The sequence below is a fragment of the Anarrhichthys ocellatus genome, unplaced genomic scaffold, assembly GCF_004355925.1.
Source record: "Anarrhichthys ocellatus isolate YVR2014 unplaced genomic scaffold, GSC_Weel_1.0 scaffold15, whole genome shotgun sequence".
Classification (NCBI taxonomy): Eukaryota; Metazoa; Chordata; class Actinopteri; order Perciformes; family Anarhichadidae; genus Anarrhichthys; species Anarrhichthys ocellatus.
This window is the reverse complement of record NW_022280045.1, coordinates 1,979,204-1,987,438: the sequence shown is the minus strand read 5'-3', so window position 1 is coordinate 1,987,438 and position 8,235 is coordinate 1,979,204.

The following is an 8,235-nucleotide window of genomic DNA, read 5'->3' as shown; positions in this document are numbered from 1 at the left end:
CCTTGATAAAGCACATGGAGATACTAACTTGGCGGAACAATAGAATATCTTTTCATCTGAATGAAATTTACATCATCTATCACTTCTGAACCAGGAAATACACCGCTCTGTGCAGAAAAACCCTCTTTCATATTGCCAGACTGACCTTTTCCACTTTATTTTCAGTGTGAATTCACAAACGCATGTGAGCGGAAAAACTTTTCTGTCTTGTTTCTGGCTATGGAAACGAGCAGCGGGCGCTCACTAATACACGGCAAATTGTCCTAAGGCGTCGGAATAACATATTTTGAATGATGAAATCCAGCACGATTCCCCGTGGCAGGCAAATTCCCTTAAATCCTTGCATCTCAGCAGGCACGTACTGTAGGGGTGGGTTTTGGGAAATTAGGTGTGTGTGTGTGTCTCCTTGAAGCCTGTGTGCGTGTGCACGCTTGCTGTAGGTGGTTACATGTGTGCGTGTCCTTAAATAGAAGGCGGCTTATGCAAATGAGCTCGTGTGACCAAGTCGAGGGATGACGGCGGCGGCGCCTCACGCGGAGTTTCAATGTGTAGCAGCGTTTTTTGCCCCGAGACTAACGAGGCACGGTGCGCCACCGGGGGCCGAGCAGCGGCGCTCAGCCATTAGACAAGTCAATGGGCCTTATGTGAGGCGACGCAGAGGGGCCCTGCTGAGCCCGAGGATGAGGTGCGGTGGGAGGAATTAGCAACAGTCAAGGCTGTGGCCCACTTCCAGCCTTTTGGAGACTTGATAGGTGACAACGAGAGTGTGTGGCGCGGCAGTCTGCTGTTTGTGTGCATTGTCAGGGGGACAACAAACAAGGGAGGGCTGTCTCCTTCTCCCCTTCCTTCCCCATCCTCTCCTGTCAGTCATTTCTCATCCGTAGGACAGCGCCTCCAAAGCGTGGCCTACTTTCCGGGCTCTCACGCAGAATGGAAATGAGCTCAACTTATTTCTTTGCGAACGTCTGTCTGATTTTAATTAACATCCCAGTCGTTGTGATAGAACAGCGCTCTGTCTATATCTTACAGCGACGAGATCCCACATCCGCCTTCTGTGTGTGTGTGTGTGTGTGTGTGAGAGAGAGGGAGTGACAGAGACAGTGAGCTGAAATCCATAATTTAACCGCATGCCCACAAGCTGCACACAGCTACACTGATTTCAACACGCTCCTCTCAGGTCTCACATGAGCAAGTTTTGCTGTGGGTGTTTTCTAAGACACACACACACACACACACACACACACACACACACACACACACACACGCACTCAACCTGCTACTGTATTTTTAATTGATGCTCATGTTCTCCCTCCCCCAAACATATAGCATCAGAGTTTGCTGTTTTGCAGCGTGGCACTCTACTCTTTCTCTCACTCAGTGTGTTTGTCGTACGGTACTCAATGTATTTATAGCATAGTCTGTATCGCATTTGTGTGTATTCATTTGGAAGTAATAACATTGACAACTGCTCGAGAGATGGAGGGGTTGAGAGAGGGAGAGGGACTCATTTTGAGCATGTATCTGCTAACGAGCTGTATTGTGCTCTGGGCGGGGTGTGTGTGTGTGTGTGTGTGTGTGTGTGTGTGTGTGTGTGTGTGTGTGTGTGTGCGTGCGTGCGTGCGCGCGCCCACGCCTACTTATTGGCAGCTGAGGGATCTTAACATTCTCTCTTTTTTTCTAAATTTTATGTGCTTCCTATTTTCTCTACTCTTGTTTCTTTTCCTCTCTTTTTCATCCCTGTCTTGTCTTCCGGTTTCCTTCTGTCTTCCTATCTCCTTTCCTCACTTCCTATCTGCCATCCTCTCCTCTTATCCTATGTCAACTCTTCTCCTTTTTCTTTTCTCTCCTGTCTCTCTCTCCTGTCTTTAATTGACTCCTCTTCTCTCTTCTCCTTCCTTCTCTTCTCCTCACCTCCAATATCCCCTCATATCATCTCCTCACCTCCTATCTCCTCTCCCACCCCTTCTCTATTGTCCTCCCATCTCTTCTCCGTTCCCTTCCCTTTTCTCCTCTCTACCTGTTGCTTCTTTTTTGCTTCTCCTCTCCTCACCGATGTCCCCTCTTCCTATCACCCCTCTTCCCGTTTCCTCTCATCCTACCTCCTCTCTCGTCCCTTCTCTATTCTTTTCCCCTCTCCTCTCCTCTCTTTTTACCTCACCTTCTAGCCCCCCAACTCTCATTTCCTCTGATCCTATCTCCTCTCTATTCCCTTTTCTCCTCTCTTCCTCTCTCCTTTCCTAACCTCCTCTCTCCCCTCCTTTTGATTCCTTTCACCCCATCTCCTCTCTCCTTTCCTCTCTCCCCTCGTCTTGTTTCCTTTCACCCTATCTCCTCTCTCCTGACTTCTTTTCTCCTCTCCTCCACAGTTTCCAATCTCAGAAGTAGGTTTTGTCCTATTACGGCCCAAACTCTCTCCCCGTGCCATTGTTTAGAGTGTAATGCATTATCCATCTCCATTCCACTTTGTTCACTCCACTTCACTTCAAGTAGCTGCAACTTACCAGCAACATACGCTCACACACACAAACGCACACATACACGCATGCAGGCACGCAGCTCTGCGATCCCATTAGCTTTAATATTTCAGCAGCGTCATAGCGTTTGCCAGGCGTGTCCTCCTCGCCCGCCAACATCCCCGCCTGGACGGGGAAAGCACTCAGCTGACCTCGAAGCTGTGCTTGCACTGTGCCCAGCATTCCCAGGAGTCGCCGTGTCCCCCCCCCCTCACCCAACCCGCCCCATCACACGCCCTCTCGTCTACCCTTCCCTCCCCCCGCAATCAGGGCCATCTCAAGGGAGGAGCTGAAAGAGGGGAAGGAGAAAAAGAGAGGGCTGGAAGGAGGGAAGGGCGAAAGAATGCAGAGGCAAGACCGTGGGAGGGGGAGAGGGAATGAAAATAAGATGAGCAGAGGCGAGAGAGAGAGAGAGAGAGAGAGAGATGCAGAGAGAGGTTGTGTGGGTGGGCTATGGGGTGCTGATTAGGCCCTTGGTTTGAAGTGCTCAGTGGCTTACCCTTGTGGACGGGCACGCGCTCACACACACACTTGCATGCGAAAACACGTTGCATCCCACTTTATAACTCATTCAGCATTACAAAGGCTTTAGAAATATACGGTGAGGACAGTGTGCCGCGTTTAGGCATTCTGTTAGAAATTCTCTGCTCTGCTTTGAGGTGGAATATTTCCCTTTTGTTCTGAAATTCATGCCTGTGATCAATTGGATGGAGAGGTCTGCTGCATGATGGAGCTCTCTCTCTGTGTGTGTGTGTGTGTGTGTGTGTGTGTGTGTGTGTGTGTGTGTGTGTGTGTCTGTGTTTCATCTGCCTGTCTGTGTCCGTCCATCTGTGTGCGAAGAAGGAAGCTGAATGTGATGAATTGGACAGAGCTCTCCCGTACGCCTAGCAGGAGTGCGGCTGTGTGCTCACCTGAGGCATAAAGAAAACCTCATCATCTCTTTTGTACCGGGTCTGCACAATGCTCCGACTGTGCTCCTGTTCGTTTCGCCAAGGTCTGACCACTCGCTGGCTATGTGGGGGCTGTGAAAGCGCGAGGACACACAAATCCAGACACACACACACCCAAACGGCATGAGCTATGTCCTGCAAGTTATAACTCATGCATGATCACTAAATGGAAACATTTGTTATCTCCACAACAATACTGCTGGAGGAGTTAAATCTTTTATGGCTCCCTTGCCGCTGCCCCCCCCCCCCAAAAAAACAGAGACCACACGCACACACTCTGATGAACACTATAAGATACACACACACACACACACACACACACACACATGCACAGATGCCTGCCACACGTTGGAGCTCACAGGTCATCCTCCTGTGAATAAAACCCAAGGAGGACGCATTGAGGCATAAACAACCACACAACACCTCCCTCCTCAAACCTTCATCAAACATTGAAACGGGGGCGTGCGTGTGCGCATCACCTGCGTGCACGCGCGCACACAGACACACATGGAGGGGGGCATTCGTGCCCCGATAAATGTGCAGTTATGAAACATTAACACAAATATATCCCCATTGTCTTGCGATGAAATATTCAGGTTCTTGTTCAGACTGATACACGCTCTCGGCGCTCATCCTCTATTCACATGGACTAAACATTCACTTTATGGCAGAAGCTTTGGGGGACCGCCTGCCAACTCTGTCTCGACTGATGTCTTACCTTGATTTCCCCAAGTTGCCTTATCTGCGGTTTAGTAAAAAAAGAAAAATGTAAGCTTTGACCTACTTAAGATAACCACATAGATGTCCACTCTCAATTCATGCATCCCAATGAGGGGCTTTATTCTGTTAACTACAAATGGCATAAACATTGCATGGCTGCGGACCAGTCAGATGTGAAAATGAACAGCGCTGTTACACAGTGTCTTGAGCTAAACGCCGGCATGCTAACATGCTCACAAACTCATCGCTCACTAAACACAAAGTAGAACCTGATGGGAATGTCAATAGTTTTGCAGGTTTGGTCAGAAACGACAGCAGTGAACGGAGTGAATTTAGACCTGATGATGGCGCAGTGCTCATTTCGTTAACAAAACAAAAACTGTCTTTGACTAAATATGTTTCTCAATGACCATCCCCCCCAAGACTGAGACGAGACGGCACAGACGCCATTATACATTAAACTGTGACTATACTACATGAAAGAGTCAAATGTAGCATCAGAAATAAAATCTTTACTAAAACATCTCTTTATTTTCATTAACAAAAGAGAGGAGACAATATATTATAGACTTATTTTTTTTGTTTTTGTTTTTGTGTCCAGTGCCATATCAGGACTACACCGGCAGCACACAATGATCTCAGTCAGGAGGACTTAAGTTAACAATGACAACAACCACAAATACGGTGATATTTTGGCTAGAATAGATTGACTGAAATGTTCAATATATTCTGATGACTAGAGGAGATTAAAATTACAGTTTTTAATGACTAAAATGAGTCCAAAATGCCCAGACTTTAGAAAAGCAGGATGAAGATGACTAAATATGATAAAAACTAACCACCGACTAATTCGACTAAATCTAAATAGCTGACAAAATGAACACTGGTGCCACATGAAAAGTCGGGGCCACCAAAGTTATCACGATGTATCCCGTGGAACACATGACTATAACAAAGTTCATGACGATCCATCCAATATTTCTTCAGACGTTTCTCTCAAAAGTCATTAGGAATCATCCTCCGGTGACCGCGAATGTTTGTGAAACAGTTCATGGCAATCCGTCAGGTAGCTGTAGAAACATTTTAGTCTGGTGGACCGCAAGCATGGACAAGAAGTTTCACTGTTGTTGTATTGTGGGAAAAATAATCTCAAATCTCACAGTAAACGTTTGGAAATGATCAGCAGGAACATAAAGTGCTGTACACACAATTTGTAGTAAGTCGGCTTTAGCCTTTATTGAGCTGGAAATGGAGAAACCTTTTGTTTTATTCAGGTAGGTATAGGGCTGCACTATCTTAGTTGATTAGTCGACTGATTGATCGTCTTATTTCAAGAAACCCATAAACATATCTCAGAACAAGAACAAGATTTAAAGTGGTGCTTTGGTGTGATTAATTATTTTTTTTTCTTGTGGAAAAACTTAGTTTCACAGATCTGTCGATTAAGTAATTGATTAATTGTCAAATTTATATGAGTGTAAGATGAGTAAGAATTTCTTGAGTCAAAGAGCCTAGTTTGTTGGTAGGTCGGTGGATGGTCAGACAGACGGACATGGTTTTGTATACTGCTGCTAAGTCACATGATGCTAGTATTCGTGTTGTAGTGAGACGCAAAAGAACTACAAAGTAACACTGAAGGATAACTGGGCGGAGGATGGAGAGAGAGGTTGAGTGAGCCCTTGGAGACACACTCTCAAACACCTACCCTCACACACACACACAACCTAAATCATCATCATTGGAAAATCATTAGAAATCTGGCAAAGTGGAGGGGCACAGATTGAGGGACAAACCCCCCCATTCAAGCGCACACAAAGACAGGCCTGCACACACACACACACTAACACACTCACAGAGAGGCAGCCGGGTGGAAGGGAACAGGGGCGGTTCCAGCGTTACACTGTTACACACACACACACACACACACACACAGAGCTCGAACCTCACAAACAACCCTCCATACTTCCCAACCCGTCCGCCCACCTCCGTCGACATTTATTACTCCTTCTGTGTGAATGTCTTCCAGTTTCATTCACATGTCAGCCATTGTGTGTGTGTGTGTGTGTGTGTGTGTGTGTGTGTGTGTGTGTGTGTGTGTGTGTGCACGCATGAGTGTGTCTGCGTCTATGGGTTCGTCGCCGTGAATGAGAGCTCCATTAGTGATTCATTTGTGTGTAGTTAACCATTGTGGAGGGAAGGCAACATTTTATTTGTCTGAACCCAACCCTGACCATATGGCAACACCTTCCTCTGCTCGCTCCTCTTCCTCCCCTCTGTGTTCCTCCCAGCTCTCCTCCTCCTCTGCTTCTCCCTCTGGACTTAACTCTTCTCTTTCCTCCCTTCCTGTCCCTCACCCACACTTCATCTGTTTCGCCCCCCTCTCGTCTGCACTTTCTGCTAAGAAGTTGCCTCCCTGCCTTCTTCCTTCAGCTGACTTTTTGGAATGTGTGCACGTCAGCTTGTGTGTGTGTGTGTGTGTGTGTGTGTGTGTGTGTGTGTGTTCTAGGTCGATGGGGACAGGCATCCTTGGCTGTCAGCTACTATCAGCCCTCACGTGTGCCAGTAATGTTGTGTATTGTCCGAACACATCACTAGAGGAGCATCTGAGACGTCCATTAAAGTTCAAAGCAATTTATCACTATCTCCCTCCTCCTCCTCTTCTCTACGTCTCCCATCATCCCTCACCCCCCTCCTCCCTCTCCTCGTGCTGTCACTATCTCCTCCTTCTCTTCTCCTCCTTCCAGTCTCACTCCTCTGTCTCCATCCATCACATCCATCCGCTCTCCCTGTTTTGCTTGAATTTAAATTCAAATAGGATTAATCGGTAGGACTTACATTTCTTTTAGGGGGAGGAGGGGATGGTTGAAACAGGTTGTGCAAGGTGCAGAATGTAAATATAATTCAAAATGAAGATAACAAAATATTGTGGAGGCTCTCTCTCTCTCTCTCATATCCTGTCTTGTATGTGTCTGTCTCTCAGCCTCTGTCTGTCACACTTGCTAATGCCCGATGCCCTTGACATCTTGAGTGTGACTTGTGACAAGCTGAAGCTCCTTGCAGGCTTTCAGCGTACATGCGTCCGAGTGTGCGCGCGTCCGTTTCCCCGTGCCACAGGAGCCACCCCGGGGTTCGGTAAATTTCGACGGCGAGTTGAAATATTAAACTGGCCTCAACGACTGGCAGCTCTCTAACACCCGTTCAACAGCCGTTCAACATGCATGCACTGGCTCGCAAACACACGCCCACATGTGTTCCAGCCTTGACAGTAAGTAGCTTTCCTCAGCATACACGGCCGTGTGGCTGCGTGAGTGCAAATTGTGTGTGTGCTTTTGTGTGTGTGTGTGCGTGTTTGTGTGTGTGTATGGGTGTGTGCGACACAAGGTTGGATTTGGACTTGTTTTTAATCAGTGGGATTTTGCAAATGGCCTCGGGCTTCTCCCAGGGACTAATTAGTGATGTGACTTCGGCATAATAAATAAACACACAGACAAACGCGCGAGCGGCAATGCAGCATCAAAACACACACATAAAACAGAAAAAGAACACAGAAGAGAGAGTTAGAGGAGAGTCAGGATTTACAGATCAGATGAAGAAAGCGTATTTACGAGGGAAGTAAATAAATGCGCTGATTCTGCCCGATCCACGCTGTTCCTGTCTCTCTCCTAATTTCTTCCCTTTCTCTCTCTGTGTCGCCTTTGCAGTGTGTTATTGTCGAGTTTTCACATTCCATATCTCTCACACACACACACACACACACACACACACACACACACACACCCACACACACACACACACACACGTGGATTCAACTATTTAATGTGTTGACAGCCTGTGCCCAAGTGAGAGCAGAAGGTTGATGGCCTAAGAGAATTCCTCAGGCTTTTCCACACTGCACCTTAATGCGCACACACGTATACACACACAAACACACACACATTTTGGCTGTGTAAACCAGAGAGATTAGCAGCTCATTACCATACCACAGGGGGGGGGGGCTGCACACAGGGGACTGTGTGTTTCTGTGTGTGTGTGTGTGTGTGTGTGTGTGTGTG